The following is a 19,160-nucleotide window of genomic DNA, read 5'->3' as shown; positions in this document are numbered from 1 at the left end:
TGGACGTTTGGACCGGGTGATCGTAGAGGTCTTTTCCAAACTTAATGATTCTTTGATTCCAGCAGAGAGGAAGCAGGACTTGGGCTGCTCTACGAGTCCGGGCTGGAAGCCTATTAGATGGCACACGGACAGCGCTGAAAGTCAAAATCAATACAGGCTCTTCAGAAGAAACGCATGGAGAGCTCTTCCCAGGTTGGCGTTATTTTTAAAACGAGGATAAAAAGGAACATTTAGCGCTCGGAAGGGCTGGATTCCTTCATTCCTTTCTTTCTCGCGGGTGCTGCGCTGCGCACAAACACGCGGCTCTGAAACGCTCCGAGCGAGGGCTGCAGCCTCAGCCCCCGCTACCGATTCCGTGGGACATATCAACATCTTCCCATTAGGAAGTGATGACAAACCAGTCCATTTGGGGTGATTAATTGACATCTTAAATTAATCACGAGCACTCGTCTTAATGCTGTGACTCAAGATATTAACTGTTCCACCAGTCGCATGAGAAAGAACAGAGACCATTACAAAGCGCATTTGTCAAGCAGTCACTTACACAGCCATTGTGGTGGCTGAAAAAAGGTCAAGTGACTTTGTTATTGTTAAGTAGAGTGCAGACTGAAACTCCTAATTCCTTACTATGTGTTTAATGTGCCAGTTAAGTAGTGGTAATTGGCAGCAGCTGTGCCCTGGAACCAATGGTTTCTTACTGGAGGAGGAAGCCCTAATGTGCTAAATGGGGCAGGAGCGCTTTCGGGAGGGAGGGTTTATAAGGCAGGAGCTGAGGAAGGGGCAGCACCCCCTAAAGGAGCCGGAGGGGCCGTGGGCAGGAGGCGGCAGCGAAGACGGCAGCAGGTAGGAAACGAGTCTGCGCTGATTTAAAAATCAATAGACAAATCAAAGCGTAACGCCTGTGGAAGAGAATGTAATGGTGATGATTGAGGCAGTTGTGCTCGTGTTGTTGGCGCTTCTCTGCCGCTGGCGGTGGGAGGTTGGGGTCATTGCGGTGCGCTGCCGGCCTGGATGGAGGTGCTGCGGTGGGAGCTTGCACCGTGCGCTTGGTGCACGAACCCGTGTTGGTGCTTGGAATCGCTGCTGGGATGAGGCCTTGGTGGGCAGAGGATGAAGGGGTCCCGGAGAGACTTGTGTTTGGGTTTGGTCTTTTCCCTCGTTGGGAGAAGTTGTTTAAGTGGCAGCCCTGTGTGCCTAGGGAGCCTGAGTGTTTGCTTGGGGTGTCCCTGAGAACGGGGCTCCCCTTGTCCAGCCTTGGAAGAGCCTCGCTTTGCACAGGTGTGCGTGGTGGGACCTCACGAGTGGCACCACTGAGGAAGCCGTGCAGTTCTGCAGGTACGGGGGTGCTCAGCACACAGACCCGCTGCTTGCTCTGTCCCGGGCTTCGTACCACCTGCTTGCTCTGGGCTGACCGACGCGAGCCCTGGCCCGCTCTGAGAGCGCTGTCAGCTGCTGCTGAGCTGCTCTGGTTGTTGCTCTAGATGGTTGCATAAGGCTTTCAGCCCTGTTTCCAAGCCTACAAAGTTTGCTTAGCTTTGAATCAACAACGGTTCAGGTGTGAACGCGGTGCAAGCAAACCCCCCCGCTTGCCTCCCGGTGCTCTGCAGCTTCCTGCTCCCAGCTCCAGGGGCAGAGATAAAGCGCTGGGCTGGGGACGTTGTGCAAGCTCTGAGCATCCGAGCTGCTCCTGCTTGTGAAGGCCCAGACAGGGATGGTTCTCGCTGCATCCGAGCTGCTTTGCTCTGAGCAGGCTGCGTGCACCATCCGCTGCTGCTGGGTCCTCTGGCTCCGTGCTCCCGCAGCAGCGGCTCTGCTCCGTGCAGCCTCACGCACTCTGCTGTGCAGGAGCATGGTCCTGAAGAGGCGCTGCCTGGATGCGGTGCTGGGGCTTGGGGCAGCTGCCAGCCCGCAGGGTTTTGCTGGGGGCAGGACGAGTGGGCTCAGACCTCGAACGAACGCAGCACTCTTGTACTACTTGGTCCTTATAATGGGGGGATTTTGGGGAATGGGAAGGCCTTCCAGGGGAAGCTGCAGTGAGTCGAAGTCCTTGAAAGGCTTAGCTGAGGGTCCTAAAGTGTTACGGTGTTATCACTAATAAAGACTTCATTTAAAGTGAAGCAGCTGACGGGCACGATAGAACAGCAGCCACTCTAATATTCTCCATTTCGTTCGGTACTTACGAGCCCTGTCAGTCTCTGGTGAGGAACAAGGAGAATTTATGATGAAAAATCAAAGGTGTTCATGAAAATCAAGGATGGGATCAGTGGGCTGACGGATGAGTGGCACACGAGTGCCCGTTTCCACCAAGGTGCTCCTGGGCAGGGGATGGGAAGGAGCTCCCCGCTCAGATCTGCGCTGCTCCCCCTTCTCTTGCTGCCTTTGTTCGCTGTGTCGGGGGGCCCTGCATCGTGCACAGCCACAGCAGTTGAAGGAACCCCCGAAGACTGCCAGGTCCCACTGCCTGCAGTGCACAGGGACACCCACAGCTCCATCAGTGCTCACAGCCCCGTGCCCTGACCTTGGGTGTCTGCAGGGACGGGGCACCCTGTGCCAGTGCCTCGCTGCCCTTAGCATAAAGGTGCTTCTTTGCCCCATTTAGAAGATTTCTTTGGAGAGCTCCAGGAGTGGCACCGTGTGCTGCTCCCCGGGGTCGGGCTGTGCGCTCGCAGCTAATGAGCAGACCCGCAAAGTTCATCAATAATGGATCTGGTGGCGGCAGCTGATTGCCGGCTCGCAGCGGGTGGGCGCGGGGTGCTAAATCAGCCTGATTGATTGTTGACCACTCCGGTTTTTCCAGCGGTAATTTAAAGCAATTAAAATGCCTCCCTCCGAAATTAACAAGGTAAATAACGCCCCTGCGGAGCTGTGCGCGGCGGGGGTCCCGCCCAGAGTTGGGGAGGGGTGTGTGTGTGTGTGTGGGGGGGGGATGCTCATCCAGACCTGGGACAAAGCCCCGGTGGGGTCCGTGGGGCTGTGAGCCTCGAGGCTGTGCACATGGCGTAGCTCTGCCTGCATCCCGGCTTCTCCCTTTCGTAGGGATTGTGCCCAGCCCTTCTGCTGCAGCTCCCGTGTGTTAATTGCACAGTCTATCAATCCTTCTGCTGCGGTGGTATAAATAGAGGCTACTTCACCCATGAAGGGTGATTATCTTTTATGAGTGTGAAAGATCTATAACTGTCGAGGTGCAGTGGGAAGGAAGCGAGGAGAGAAAGGGAGTCGCTCCTCACAGGTCAGACAGTTTGGTGTATAGGAAGGGCTTCCTTTTAGTTACAAAGCAGGCTTTTCAGCTGAAGTCATAGCAATGAAGATAAGATGATGTGTTTGCCTCAATTACATAATCTTTGGCCAAAGTCGGTTTTTTTTTTATTTTGGAGAGCAATGCAACAGAGCAACCCTCAGGGCTGCTGCTGGAAGTGTACAGGGCCGTCAGAACTCTGTGTGCTGTGTCAACAATTATTGGCAAGGGTGAAATGTAGGAAGAGCAAAACTTCTTCAGAAGTCTCTGAGCACCCTGAGAACTTGCTGAGAGTGGCAGCCATTGAAGAGCCTGGTGTGTTAGTGTCACAAAAACAAGGTCACATATCCCACTGGTTTTATGGTTTCCTTGCCATTTTTAGTGAAAATGATAAAGGTTAAGATGAACTTTGTTACTTATATGAAGGACACTATATTTTATGTGGGTTGCTCTGAAAGCATTGCCTTCTTAAAATGGTATTGCTCCATGCTGTCAGAGGTGGATGCTGGTGGCACAGTAGTAGAGGTTGGGCCTTCCCACCAATATCCTGTTCCATTCTATTGCTGTGTGACAGATGGCAGCAGAGGGGCACTTTGACACAATGACATCTGATGTGGAAGTGTGTGTGAAACAAAGGTGTGGAATGGAATTCCTCCAGGTGGAAAAAAATGGCCCCCATTGACATGCATTAATGCTTGCTGAACATTTATGGAGACCCAGCAGTGGATGTGAGTACAGTGAGGGGTGGGTGGTGCGTTTCAGCTGTGGTCACCTCTGCTGGTGCAGGTTTTAGGAGTACAGCTTGCAGGCTCTTGTTCATAGCTGGCTAAAATAGACTGCTAATAGTGGTGCCTATGTTGAAAAACAGTGCTTTGAAGCTGAGAATTTGCTCATTCTACCTGTTGTAGTTTGTGTGGAAGTAAATAGAGGCATTACTTTCAGAACAACCCATGTAGCTGCAGCCCAAGACAATTCCTCTTCACTCAGTTTGGCCCAGGCACACCAAAAAGTCGGGCACCCGTTCTCTGCTAAGGCTCTGTGGTTTCAGAGAGTTGAGCAGGATGGCTGCCAGGTGATCCCTTTGGAATGCTTCCCGTAGCCTTCCTTTCCCTAGATACTGTGCCCTGCTCCCTCTACAGCCCCCCATGCCCACTGGGGACCGGTGGGATGCTCCAGCCATGGGGCTGGTGTTGCTGCTGGGTCCTGCTGCTGCATGCTGCCTGTCGGAAATCCCCACTCGGACCAGGGTGAGAAATGTCTGGTCTATTTCATGTCAAAAGCTGTGTTTATCTCAGCTCTTTGGCAATATTTATGTGAATGCATGATTAGTTTGTAAACTAGCAAACACCTCCTTAGCCAAACACTCCTGCCTGGCTTTCAAGGACGGTGAGCAGCCGTGCACTTCAGTGTTCACCTCTCCTGCTGTGGGCTGTTAATTGCAGTGATTTGTAAGTGCATAAATTCCTCAACAGAAGCGTGGCTCTCTCCTCCTTCTGAACATCGGGAATGTCACTGATCTCTGCTGTGCAGGGTGCAGGTTTTGCCAAAGGTTTGCTGTGCAGGGGTTACCTCGCAGGCTTTAGAAGCTATGTGAGGCTCTGTCTCTCTGAGGTCTCTAGTATCTCATCTATCTGTAAGAGTCACAGCTGTGAAGCAAATCCTCTGTCTGATGGAAGAGGGATTCAATGTGGTGCTGTTTATTTGGAGTAATCTATGGGAAGCCAAAGCACATTGTATTTTAAGAGCAATTTCATGAATTTGAGATGCGCTGTCCCATCCGCTTGAGCTCAGATCCTGAATTAAAGGGAAGGAAGCATAATTTGTCAGGCTCTTGCATAACTGCTGTGTTGCCATTAAAAGAATATGATCTTACAAAAGAGGTAGGATGCTAAATCCAGCGGAGTAATTAAGCTACTCATCTAATTGAAAGCTCAATGATTTATTGAGCCATAAACCCCAATTCTTTCCACTTACTGACCAGGACCTACGATGTATGCCATCGCCTGATGGCTTCTCATTTCCAGCTGGGCAATATGCTCCTTAAAATCAGTGTTAAAAATGTCACCAAGGAAGGCATCCTTCATAGTGGGCAAGCAATTAGCCCTGTTTGAAGCACGCAGCCTAGTCCCACTGCTGCTGGGAGCATTGCTGGTTGTGGCCCTGCTGGGCAACCCTGTGTGAGTGCTGCTGCCTGAGAGCGTTTCCAGCCTAAAAAGAGAATCTCAGAACTGTTGGAGTTGGAAGGGACCCCTGATGGCCTTCTGGTCCCACTGCCTGCAGTGCACAGGGACACCCACAGCTCCATCAGTGCTCAGAGCCCCGTGCCCTGACCTTGGGTGTCTGCAGGGATGGGGCAACACCACCTCTCTGGAGTACTTTTGACTCAGGGGTTTCCTGAGCTGGATGTAGATGTGCCTGGCACTGTTGTGCTGGATGCTGTTTGCGTGGAGGTGTGGATGCAGAAGGTTGTGCTCTATTATGCGAACTCACCTAGAGATTTCAGAATCCCAACAGAGCTGGCCTGATGAATGGGAGGAAATGAAAATGTAAGAAAACTGAAGTGGAGCATCTAGTGATGGCAGTATTTGTCTTTGAGGCAAATGTCTGGGCTGCGAGCTGCAGGAGTTTGGGGTTCCTCTTGGTCATAAGCAGAATGAACGCACAAAACCTCACGGCATCTTCAGCCTCTGGTTAATGTGATGCTTCTGGAAGGCTGCTCTTTGTATTTTTTATCTATCAATTAGGAATCTCTTAGCCCATCTTTTTTTAACCTGTACCAATTGCCTTAATTGACTTCCGCCTTAATTGGTAACAAATCATTTGCACAGAGCCCTTGTAATTCTTTCCAATCCATCAGCCCTGGCTCCCTTTGGGTCTGTGGCTGAGTGGGTGCCAGCCGCATCCCCAGGATGAGCAGTGGTGACCCTGGGAATGGGGAAGGAGTGCAGAGCAGTGGTGGGGATTAAACCTTGGAACAAACCTCTAAGGGAAGCGACTCCTTCAAACCAAGATGAATGCTTCTCTGCAAGGTGTCTTGGCCAAAGATGCTCAACACAGGGCACGCTGTTAAGACCAAAAGCCTGTGGCACACCAGGGAGGAGGTGCTGTGATTTAGGGGTGCCTTCTGCTGTATGTTCCTGGGAACCTACGAAATGCACCTCCTTGCATCTGTGCTCCAAACCACCTGGTTGGCCTTAGCTTGGTGCTGCGTTGGTGGCAGAGCTCAGCATTGGCATTGCTTCTTCCCCAGCTGTTGAAGTCGCACCCAGCGTGGAACACCTTTAAATAATGGTGAGAAGATAATGCAACGTATGACAGAATCAGGCGTGAAATCCCAGTGCAAGCTGTTAGTCAAAGAAAAAGGGTTGTCGAACACCACTCCCTTTGATGTACTTGTGGGGTGTGTAATTAGCTGTAACCAAAATTTTATTTGATCTTCTATGTAGAAAATCACAATTTGTTTCTGTATGTGTACTTAAGATTATACTTACAGCACTCCTTTGTGTGAGTCACTTTTCTGCAAGCTGCAGCTGACCTCCCAGAATGCTTTGACACACCTGGGCCTTCCCATGTGTGAAGGGAAAGATGCTCTCCTGTGCAAGAGGTGTGCAACGTTCTGTTGGGGTGTGATTGGGAAGCTGTGCTCCTGCTGTTGTGTTCCAGGGGGGAATGAGCTGGCTGGGTAGAGCTGTGTCCCCAACACACCCCTTGGTGTCTATGCAGCCAGCTGCCTGACAGTTAGTTATGGGCCATGAAGTTTACTGAACTCAGCTTGTTCTCTGAGCCTGGGCTTTTCTCACTCCCAGTGTTGTTGGCTTCTATGCTGCTTTCTCGGTTCTCCCATTTCTTCAGCAACTCCTGAGCTGTCTGTACCCTGTTGGCAGAACTGAGCCATTGTAAGGGAGTCTGCAGCAGGATGAGAAGTGTTTGATGCTCTCTGCCTCCAGCAGCAGTGATGTTCCTTGCTGCAGATTGCTGCCAGTACATCCAGCTTCCTTGGAAAATGCTTTGAACAGGAGTCAGGAAGGAGCTCCCTGATTAGAGGAGCAGTCTGACCTTGCTTCTCTGGCACCCAGCAGGCTCCCACTGAAGCACGGATGCCCTCTGAAGGAGAGGGTGGATGATCCCTATGGTCACAGAGATGCCTTGAGGCTCCAAAACACAAATACAGCTGGGGGTGCTAGGAGCGGTGTTGCAGCCCTGCTGCTGTGAGGTGTGATGCTCAGTCCAGAAACATGAGTGGCCAACTCTTGAAGGACTACAGAAGCAAAATGTGGGATGCTGGAGTGACACCACCTCCCCAGGGTGTCGTGGAGCAGCTTCTGGGCTTGGTGTGGTGGCACATCCTTCGGGGGACTCTCATTTAGCAGAGGTGGCCGTGGGCTTTGTGCAGGGTGCCGTGACCCCTGCTGACATCCATGTATTGCATCCTGCTTCCTCCTTTCCAAAACAGAGGAGGAAAGCCCGGCACCTTCCTATTTGCAAGACAATTACCGCATGTGCTCTTAAAGCTTTCCTGCCTCAGCAGCACTTTAAATCCATGAGATAATCAGAGTTTGACTTGGCTGGGTTACAAGGGCCATTTCCTCTCTGATTAGCCCTGTTTTCGCTCACCTTCCTTTCATTCCCATCCATATCTCTGGTCATGGGAGCCTCCCTCTGAGACTTTTTTGTATGCAGCTTGGAGAAATGTGGACGGAGCACAGAACTTGAGCAATAATCAGTATTTATTGTCACCATCGTGCTGTGTATTTAGAAGGTTTCAAAGAGGTGCCATGTTTCCCTTGGTGTGGTGGGAAGTGCTCTCCAGGAACAATCCCTGGGGCTCAGGGATTGAAGCTACTCTGGTTTTAAGGAAGGAGCACGATGGTTTAGGAGTTGAGAGCCTTGGACTCCTGGTGAAGTGCTGAGTCCTCCCTTGCTCTGATGCCCCTGAAGGAGGCTGGGGTAGTGTCAGACTTGTAGCTGAGATGCCAGCTCCTTCCCAGTGTGCTGCACCATGTGGATCTGCTTGCAGAAGGGGAACTCAGTCCTAGCTGCTGTCTGCACTGGGGCAGTGTCTCACTGCAGGCCGTTATGGCTCCAGCTGATGTTGGAGATGATGCGCAGATCATTTGCTCTGCATTCCTGCTGCTGCTGGGCAGCCAAGCAGATTTGTGGTGTTGGTTCAAGTGGTTGGGAGGGGAAGAGCTCTTGTCCTCCTGTCACGGAAACTGCATGAAAATCTCCCGGACTCAAATGCACAAAGCCACTTGGCTGAGAACCTCGCGGTGTGAGGGGTAGGGATGGGCCTTGGCTGTCTGGCAAGCAGGGGGCTGTGGCCTTGGGAGCAGGGGAATGGTGGATGCTACTGATGGTATCAGAGCCTGGAAGAAAGAACTTGTGATAAGGCAAGTCCTGACCTGATCTTGTGCCCAGCACTTTAAATGAGAAGGGAGCGAACCTGTGTGCTTTTGTGGGGAAACCTTGGCCGGCTTCCTTGTTTAGTTTTCCCACAGCCCCGTGCTTCCTGCTTGCCCTGGCTCTGGAAGTACTGAGATAGCATCGGCTTGGCTGTGCCGATGGGATTTGGTCTGGGGTGGGAGCAGGACGTGCTCAGCATCCCCCAGAGCTCCTGTGGGGCTGGGATCCCTGTGAGGATGGGAGGAGCTGGGGAGGCTGGAGCTGACCTCTGGCCCAGGTCTCAGTGAGGGTCAGATCTGGGCTGGGTGATAGATGTGGGCCAGAGGGACACAGGGTACCAGGGGAGTGGCTGGGGACGGAGGGGGGTGGCTGCTGCTCTGCATGCAGGCGTTCATTTTCCAGGTGATGCACCCTGTCCTCTGGGGGAGGGAGTGTGAGTGCCTTTGGCTGATGGAGATTACTGGAGGGGAAAAGGGTGGACTCTGGGTCTGGCTCTTCCTCCCCCTCCCTAGGTCACCGGCTGTAAATTGGCGCAGCCTTTCTGGGCATAAGGAAAAATACCAGTAGCCTGCCAAGCAAAACAATAGGTCTTTCCAGTGTTGAGCTATGTCCAGACAGTCTGGGCTGGTGTCCAGCTCCGGGCTGGCTCTTGCCGAAGCCTCCCCTTGCTAGTGCTTTAATAGGAGGGAAAGGAGAAGCAGTGAAGAGTAATGAAACAGAGGAATGTCTGTGACATTTTTCTAAAAAGGAAAAATGTGGAGTTTCCAGTCAAACCGAAAGACTTATTGGGTTCGCTGGGAGGCTAAGTCCAGCTCCTCAGGACAAACTGCTAGATAAGGAAAACAATTTAGTCCCAAGTAATATTCGCTTCAGGATGGTGCAGGCTCTGCCAGAAACTGTTTTGACTGCACCGCTTTCATTGATTTTTCTTTCCAGCTCTCTGGCAAACCCGGCCCTGATGGCCCCTTCAGGGAGAGCTGGGGAGGGCTCTGTGCCCGGGGCTGCTGGTGGCCCCATAGACAGGTGACACTGCCCTGGACAGCGGGTGGCAGAGCCCAGCCTGAGGTGGGCTGCCCATCTGCCCCTGGGTTTGAGCCCTGCTCCCAGCAGCCTGAGCTGGTGATAACAAGGCATGGCTTGCTGCTTTTTTTCCTTTGTTGTGTTAGTTGGTGCTTCCTTCTTGCCAGCACTTGTATTTGCAAATCGTTTTCTTGCTGACTAATGGATGCACATCAAAAACACTCTGCGAACAAGGTGTGGGTGTAGACAAGAGGCAGCACCTCATGTGGCAGCATTGATCCCCTGGTAGCCTGTCTGTCCCTTTCACCAGGCAGGCATTCAAGACACTCATTACTCCATCCACCTCACTTCTTCCTGCGTCAGCACTTTCTCTAGGAGAAAATATAACATGAGAAGCAGTGCCCATATCCCCAGAGGTCTGAAGTCTCCATAAAGCCTGGCTGTGTGGGGCTTTGCCCCAGCTGCCTCCACCTTTAGGTGATTTGGGATCCACTTCTCTGCTTCTTGCAATTGTATAGATTTGTCCAGTGTTCAGTGGAGCTCCCCAACATGTGACTGAGTTTGGGAAACCATTTCTCTATAAACCTGTCTGTGTGTGATTCATTCACAAGGTGAAGTTCTCAGTGTTTCCAGAGCCTGGGTCGTATACATCAGTAGAACATTTGCCTCTTTCAGTGCAGGGAAGCAATCTCTATGCCTTCCATCTACGCCTCTTAGATGGAGGATGGGATGGGATGCCTGCAGCTCGGTCCCACCTCACCCTGCGGTGTCTCACTGCCGCAGCAGCGGAGCATGGTGAAGCCACAGCCCCCATCCGCTGGAGGGCCAGGGATGAAGATATAAGCATGACAACACTCCCTCTGAGGGCAATTACTCTCAATAGGCAACAGCTATAGCACAGCTTCTGGCACCTCGGCCCCTGTTCTTCCTCCCCAGGTTGCTTGGAGAGTTTGTCTGCGGCAGAGCTGAACTCCCTTGCTGGAAGCCCATGTAGCCTCAGTGATAGCTACAGGGATCTCATCAAGCAGGAATTTCTTGGCAGGGGATAGGACCTGTCTGCCATATGGTTTCCATGTTCAGAGCAGAAGGTGATCTGTGGAAGTGGAAGGGAAAAAAAATGAACTTCTGTGGTTGATTTTCACTTGAGACTAATTGTTTCGCATGGCTCTGGGGAGGGACCGGGGACAGCGCTGACCCTCAGTGTGCTGTAGCCTCCCTGGGCCTCTCACACCGGAGCTCTTTTGTGGAGTATTTTTATCATCAGGAGACCTTATGTTTTGACAGCTCAGATATCTGCTTGAAGGGCTAGACAATAAAAAGCAAAACCGGCCAGAGCGCAGAATGCACAAATACTTGTCACATCCTGCCCTGCTGCACGAGGAGCTCGCACGCTGACAGCACGTCATATGAGGTGGGGGTTGGCTGGTCCGTGGTGGGATGTCTTTTTGGGGCTGCCTGTCTTTGAGAAGCCTGCTTGTTTTTTTTTTTTCCCCAGTATGTAGAAACTGGGTAAAGCCAGCTTTGTAGCATCCTATTCTCCAGCCTGAGGGCATGGAGCGCTGTTTGCAGAGACTGTATTAGAGGGTGTTGGGCACCCTCTCACCTTTCTCTTAAGAGTGGTGGTAATCCATTAATGCATGGTCCTGGGGGGGATGATGGTACTTCCAAAGATGATGACCATCTAAATAGGTGAAAAAAATTTGATCTACCCTCAAGTGCTGCGGTGAAATACTCCTTGGCTGAAGATGTGAGCTGGGACTGAAGCTTGTATTATGCTCCTTGGGTGCTGGAGGTATGGGAGGTGCTTGGTTTAGAACCGTAGAATGGTTTGAGTTGGAAGGGACCCCCAAAGCCATCAGGTCCCACTGCCTGAAGTGCACAGGGACGCCCACAGCTCCACCAGTGCTCAGAGCCCCATCTCCTGACTTTGGGTGTCCCCAGGGATGGGTCACCACCACCTCTGTGGGCAACCTGTGCCAGTGCCTCACTGCCCTTTGAGTAAGAACTTCATCCTTATATCCAGTCTAAATCTCCTCTCTTTTAGTTTAAAAACATCTTCCCCTTCTCTTATGGTTCAGATGCTGTGAGTGTCCTGGGGCAGCCATCAGCACTGAGAGCAGATTTGTTCCCTGGGGAAGGCAGTGGGCACTGTGCTCAGAAGGATGCATCTCCCCAGCAGTGTGTGGAGGCATGGCCATGGGGTGCTGGGGGGGGCATGGTGAGCATGGAGCATCAGCTGGCAGTGAGGGCCTGGGCTCAGCAGTGTGCTCCTCTGCCCAAATTCAAATTCATTCTGCTCTGGGAGGGCCTGGTCTGCATGCTGCAGCTTCCAACTGGCAGCAACAAAGATGTATAACTGTCTGAGCAGATGCAGAAGAAAAGTCTCTCTGTCCTGAGAGACAAAGACACTCGCTCCTCTTCAACAAATATTTAGGCTGTGGCTGTTGCCAGAAGCATCGCGAGCGTCCAGGACACGTTTTGCAGCAGAGCCCTGCCCTATGGTGTCCTCGGGCAGCTCAGAGCCTTGGGGTGGGCACCTTGCTTCTATCCCAGTGGAAACATTGCTGATCAGAAAAAGTGCAGGACAGCCAAATAAACAGCAGTCGGTGCATTTGAATTCTTTTGACGTCTTTTGCAGCCTCCCTGTTTAAAAAAAAAAAAAGCATGGAGTGTTTTAAAACATGAAATGTAACATCAAAACAGTAAAAGTAGATCAGAATGTTCTGTCTTGAGGTTCAAACAATGCCCTGGAAATTTCCAACTCTTTCCTGTTTGTCTCACCGGCCTCCTCTGTACCCTTCTGCAGAGCTCTTGGGTTAGTTTTTCCTACTTGTGGGCATCGATCTGGAGGCACTTAGAGTATTTTGCAAAAAAAAAAAAAGAAAAATACATATATCGTCTCCAAAAAGTTTCCCTAGTGCGCTCGGGCAAAGTGGAAACATTCTTGCAGCTTCCATCAGATCCCTCCGGCCTGTGCTGGGGGCCGGTGGGAGGGAGGCCCTTGCTGGGCCGCTCTCATTAGGCAGCCTTGGGCCGCAGCCAGCTCCGCGGCAGTAGTTCGCGACGGAGACCCAGAACCTCTCCTGACTCGGGGTCAGGCTGAAGCCAAGCTCCCTCCTCCTGCTCTCGTTCTGGCAGGCAGATTCCATCACTGCGCAAATATTTTGGCAATGGGCGATAATGGGAAAGGAAATGCAGAAAAGTCCAGTCCGCGTGGAATTCTCTGAACGAGGACGCTCCAAGAAAAGCAAGCTGGCGCGTGGTGGGCTCTGGGCCCTCCCAGCCCCGGGAACAATGGCTCTTCCCTTATCGTCTGGTGGAGAGCCTTGCCTCTCGCTCCCTGGTGTTTATTACCTAGGAAATGCAGCAGTATGTGTGATTTGTAACAACGGGCTGCTCTTTATGGAAGTGTTTTATGCTCTAAGTGGTTACAGCAGTGTGGGATGGTGTGTGTATTTTGGTATCTATAAACAAAGCAGCTCAAGAATGCCTTGATACCAAAGGTTGTTTTTGGCTTTTGATCAAATTCTTAATGTCTAGGATTCTTTTTTTGCATTGCTTTTTTTTCTCTTGAAAAAGGAGATCGGTTGCTGAAATGAGTAAAAGAAAAGAAAATGAAATGATGAAACTTCTCACCATTCTTTGGAGCAAGGAGGGGCAATCTTGGGGTCTTTGCAAGCCATGTGTTGGGCAGCTTGCAGAGCAAGGAGAGCCTCTCTGAGTGCAGATCCTGTGGCCCTCGTGAGTGTGGGGGTTGTGTCCCCATGCAGTACCACATCACCTTCCCATGGAGCAGCAGGGAGAGCCCGGATCTGCACTATAGACCTGGGGGATTCCCCAGCAGTTGTATTCTCTCTTGAGATATCTATGGTGCTATGAGACAGTAACACCCCTTTCCCTGGTTTGAGGAGCTGGATTCTTGTGTTTCGTGCTATTTTGGTATTCATTTCAGTTTTTAGCATTTTAAGGTTCATGCATTTCTAATTGTTATGAATACCACGCTAAAATTAATAGTTCTATGGTTGGTTTATTGCGTTTAGTAAAATTATGTGCATGCAATGTTTGCCAAGAAAAGACGCAGCGGAGACTTTAATCACGTAAAGACGATAATTTAGTTGTTACACTTGTTGAAATGACGGGATTAATTTAAAAAAAAAAAAGTTTGCAAACTGGAGGAGAAATGCAAAGAGTGAATGTAGCTCGACAAGCCAGCCGGCATGTGCAAGGCAGTGGATGGGCAGGCGTGTTGCAGTCACAGCTTGGGGACGAGTGGCACCGTGCTGTTGTATCGCTGCGGGATGTGCACAGGGAATGTCATCACTCAGTGCCCTGCAAAGAGCTTAAAGCTTCCCTGTACTGTCCCATGTATAGGTATCATTTCACACTTGCTGGAAAAAATCCAGCCCTAATGTTGGCATTGATTCTGTGGAGCGTTTTGTAGCCGATTGTTGGGACAGAGGAGAGAAATGTAAAATAAGCCTTGTTTACTAGAGATGATGATGTGGCAAAATAACTCAACAGCCAGTTCTCAGGAGTTTATGACAATAATCATGAATATGTTTTATAAATGTGCAGCAATGTGAGTGGACCCAATTCTGGCTGAATTTAAATAATATGGCTTTGTGCAGCAAAGCCTAAATCAAATGGCTATAATTTATGCTGAAATGTACTACAGGATGCATTTATTCACAAGTATGTGCTGATTGTAGCATTGTGCTTGATTTATTGCATTTTACTTTTGTCATATGAAAATCCTTACCAAAAATAATATTTAGTGTCTCCTTGTACTTACTGAGCCCCAGCAGCTTTCTAGGCACAGTGGTGGAGGGTTGCTCATCTCCCTCCCCAGAGTGGGGCTGGATGTGGGCCATGCTGGAGGGCTGGCCCTGTGCTGGAGGTGCCCCTCCTTTGGGTTCCCTGCCTCGCTGGCATTTTGGCAGAGGGTCCTGGCAGTGTAGCGTGGTGTGGGGCTCTGGCATCTAGTGCTGTGTGGAGAAGCTGAGGCCAGTGGTCACCAGCTCTGCAGTCTTCCTGAGGCTGTGAACTCAAAGGATTTGTGTCTGTGAGCTCTTTTCCAACACGCTAGTGGGCTGAGGTGCTACTGCCTCTTACTTCCTTGCCAGTTTCCCATGCACCAGACTGCTCTGTGGTCCCCCTGCAGCTTTCAGGGCTCCTCACTGGGATCCCCCGTGGTTCCCACTGTGGGACTGGGCTTGTAGGATCACTGAGACAAAGTGTTGTATCTCCAGCTCTGCTAGAAAAATTCTTAATTCAGAGACTAAGGGAAAGTTGTACTTAAAGCATTCTGAAATCCCCAAATAAATCACTTCATCTCATAATAGGTCCCAAACCATCCCGGGATTGTGCACATCCATTAGGAGCGAGCAAATATCCAGCCTGACTTTCTTTCTGGGTTAAATTCAGTTGTGCTGAAAGTTCATCAGTGATTTATTCTGCACAGTGACTCCATTTGTAATTCTCCTTCCTGAAAGTTTCAGCACCATTGTTTTTAATGATAAGAAGTTGTTGTAGCAACCTCTGTCCCCCAAACACTTGGAAATTCTTGTTTAAATAAACACACAACTTGCAAGCAACATGCAGCTTCAATGTGTATCTTATTAAGAGCTGGCAGGACCGGAGGCTCCCGGCTTTCTTGCCAATGTTTGGAATACAGTAGCATTTTTACTCTATAGTAATAAATTTCTGTGGAATGGAAGGCCATAATATTTGCCATTTTTAGGGAAAACTCTGCCTAGTTTAGTGGAGAGATGGAAAATATTCCTAATAGATAGGACCCCGAATGGAGCAGGTCAATATTCAGGCTGTTAACGCTGTGTCTGCCCCACGCAGGGCTCAGGATCTCACCCTTGGTTTGGAGAAGGGAAGGAGGCATTGCACAGTGTTTCCAAGAGAGGCCTTGTGCTGAGGCATCCCAACAGCAACTGACTTGAAACCAGCTTAAAAGCAGACTGGGAATTTGCCCTCCTGAGCCCACGTCCCACAGCTGCTGCCCCTGTGCTGCCTGTAGAGCTCTGTGGCCTCGCTCAGCTGCGGTTGCTGCCAGAGGAGCTCAGGCTGCCTTTAGGTTGGAGTTTCCTAATTCATTCCCTATTAATTAAGGGGTTCTGATGTTACGATGTGAAAATTAGCTGGCAAGCTCGACTGCCGTTATCCAGAGTTTGCAGAATTAAACTCCAAATTCTGAAATAACTTCTTCATTAATAATTTTGATTTTCCGGGCGTTATGCAGGAATACAGGCAATTAGCGGAAGTAGATGTGTTCTCATTTTGCAGTATCCCTAATGAGCAGTAATTTTAGGCGATCCGCCCTCCGTGGGGACTGCAGCTCCTGGCAGTGGGGAGCCCCGGGTTGCCTGTGCTGGGGGGCTGCAGCCAGGGCTAAGGTGGGTTTTGTTTGTAGGTCCTGTGCTGCAGCAGTTTGCAGAACATCCCTTCCTATCTGTGCTGCTGGGGCTGCTCGTTAGCAGGGTGAGACATTACCTGCTTCATTCATAACTCAGGGAGAGTTCAAGTGGGCAGGAAGCTGGCCCTCTGCCTGGGAGAATTTGTCACAAGATTAGAGAATTAATGAGAAAATACAATATATTAAAGAATGAGAGATTTTGCTAACCTCTTACCTTGTCTTAGCCTTAATTGCCTTTAAAAATCATAGGATACAATGAATTACCATTGATTTTTTTTCTCCATACCTTTTATTTCTGCAGAAGCCGGCTGAACTGCCGGTGAGAGGTGATGGCTGAAAGGGACTGGGAAGATTGGTGGGGTGGGCTGGGATCACAGCATCGCGCCCGGGGTTCCCTCGTGGGTGGTGACATTGGTGGCATCATTGGCAGGCACTGCCACTGGGGTGTGGGCACACAGGGGTCTGAGAATCATTAAGGTTAGAAAAGACCCCTGTTATCACAAAGTCCAACCCCAACCCATTCCCACCGTGCCCTTCTAGGAAGGTGTGGGAACACCACCCCCATACCCAATTCACCCACGTATACCCAGGGGTGAGGGACCAACTGTTAAACATTACTATTAACTTCTTGTATTTTCCCTGGTAGTAGGAGAAGACATATTTTAAGACTGAAATGGTTGGATCTCACACTAGTACAGTGCATCTCCTTTATTAGCACCAAGCTTCTTGCATGAAACTTTTTTCCCCATGGTGGCGGAACTGCAACCCAAATAACAGCACTTCTGTGCTTCGACAAACCAATAAAAGGGCCAGTGTGCTGAGGATATCCCACAAACCTAGCCCTGCAGCAGGCTGTGCTCATGTAGGAGGGATGGAGAGAAACGTGAGCGGCTCTGGGAAGTACCAGGAGGGGACCTGTGCTGCTGGCGCAATGTGTGAGTAGTAGCATCCATCCTTTTGGGGATGGGATCTTTCTGGAGACAGTGTGTGAACTTGAGTATTTCTAAAGAGCAGGATGAAATCCTCCCTGGGCTGCTAACAGTAACTGTGCGTACTCTTAGGTGCAGTGAGAACATTCCAGTGGAGAAGAGTTTGTGCCAGAATTTGCAAAGCATGATGAGGGCGAGCTGCGCTGCAGGAGGTTCATCAGCTGGCAGTTAGAAAAAGTATTAAAAAAAAGCTATTGTGAATGTAAGCCAAAGCTCCTTTTCCTCCGTGGGTTTGTGTCTGGTTGGTACGCGATAGAGCCATTGTGGTGATGTGGCAGGAACGTGATGCTGGGTGGAAAGTGCCTGTACTGGGTGGGGGTATGCTGCCCAAATGTCAGGGGGCTGTGGGCAGTGCAGTGGGAGCTGGGGTGAGGCACTGGGCTGCTATGGAGATGTAGGCAATAAGGAGAGATGTTACTTGAAGCTTAACAGAACTCCTCTGCACACTCGTGGGATTTGTATGAGGGACTGGAGCAGAAAAGCCCTCAGGTCTGATCTCCTGCTGAACAAAGGCCAGGTGAGCGTGAGGATCCCTGTGGCCTTAAATGTATGATCTCTTATCAGAAAACACCTGGCAGCCTGACTGGCATCACTGGGAAGGGACGGGGGCAGCAGCGGTTCTGAGATGAAGCTCTGCTCCCAGGGCCGTGCACAGGGGTAGCCCTAGGCGAAGAGTAACCTCCATGTGCTCACCTTGTGCAGGGAGGCAATGTGCTCTGCCCTGAGCGTTGCTTTGTGAGCACCAAACAGAGCAGGGTATGCTCACATTTCCAGTCCCAACCAGTGTGAACTTGTGGCTGCCCACCCGAAAGCTCCTGGATGAGGAGATCCCATGGCAGTGTTCCTGGAGAACCACCCCGTGGGATCACCGGCAGCATGCCCAGAGTATCCCTGCTTGCTATGCTGCGTGCCTCGCCACACTGAGCTGCCTTTCCTGCTAGGTATTCATGGCTGCTGCTGGAAAGCCTCAGTCGTAATGGGATCATTTTCCTGCAAGCTGTTTCAGAAGACATCACCCAGCCAGTCATATTTCTGTGCAGCATCTGTCAGGCTTCTGCACTCCAGCAAGCTTCAGACAGGACCATTTATAGTTTCAATAATGCTTTGTTCAAAGGCAGGTTATGATAACTTCCATCTCTCTGTTTTGCAGATATGATGTAATTTGAACATGTCTATGGAAGTTTGAATGAAGGAATTGTCTTGTGTATATGATGAATATTCTAATTGAGAATAATATTCAATAAAGGCCAAGACAGGTGCTTTCTTCTTCTTGGGATTCCTAATTGCTGATGTGTGACCAGAATTTGTATGTCCTCTTAAACATCTTTCCAGTGGTTTCCTGGATTTATTACTGTTCCATACTACTGAACATTTGCATAAAAAGAATTTAAATTACCTTTTGCATTGGTATTTCATATAAGGCAGATCTTGCTGCCACATGCAAATTCCGTGTACAAGGAAGGCAGCAGTCAGAGGGCAACCTGCATTTTACTCTGGCTTTGGAAATGCCTTGGCTCCCTGCATCCAGGGGGTTTGGAGTTGTCCTGATATAGTGGTACTTGGTACCTCTCTGGCTTGCTTGGGTAGTTAGATGGCTACAGAAATCCTTCTATGGTCCCTAGATTAGTCACCAGGGACAAATGACAGTGTTTTAGCATGGGAAAAAGGGTTTTAGGCCTTTGTAAGGAGATTCAGAGCCCTGGCTCAGTGGTGCTGCCTGCCTTGGCTGTGGCAGGAGAGGCAGACCCATCTGGACTTCCATTCTGCAAGGTGTTAACCCAGAAACCCATGTCCTACCTGCATCTGTTGCAGGTGGAAAACCGCAACTGCTGTTAGCGTAGCCTACATATTGCCCATGACTCCTCCAGCTTTTTGTCCCTTTCTGCTAGTCGTGGTTCTTTAGGAAATGTTGCTGTGAAAGGACAGGAGGGAGGATCACAGATATCACCTGCCCCTCCTCCTGGTGGTGGTCCCCTCTCTCCCCCAAGCAGCCCCAGCATGCAGTCTGTGCTGCTGCTTGGCCGAGCTGTATAGCGGCATGGGTAAGAGCTGCTTGTTCTCCTGGTGTCTTGGCCTTTTCCCACCCTCT

The 19,160-nt window shown here is 50.4% G+C and overlaps 1 long non-coding RNA gene across 2 annotated transcripts; it reads left to right on the top strand.

The window, feature by feature from the left end:
- On the top strand, positions 665-18,415 carry LOC110406608. Of its 2 annotated transcripts, none has more exons than XR_002443518.1 (4): positions 665-843; positions 16,729-17,017; positions 17,144-17,273; positions 17,846-18,415. It is a non-coding gene; the product is annotated as an uncharacterized LOC110406608 (long non-coding RNA). The 2 variants fall into 2 exon arrangements; XR_002443519.1 differs by having other exon boundaries at positions 669-843; positions 16,890-17,017.

This window comes from Numida meleagris, chromosome 14, assembly GCF_002078875.1.
Source record: "Numida meleagris isolate 19003 breed g44 Domestic line chromosome 14, NumMel1.0, whole genome shotgun sequence".
NCBI classification, from domain to species: Eukaryota; Metazoa; Chordata; class Aves; order Galliformes; family Numididae; genus Numida; species Numida meleagris.
This window is presented reverse-complemented; position numbering and strand designations above follow the sequence as displayed.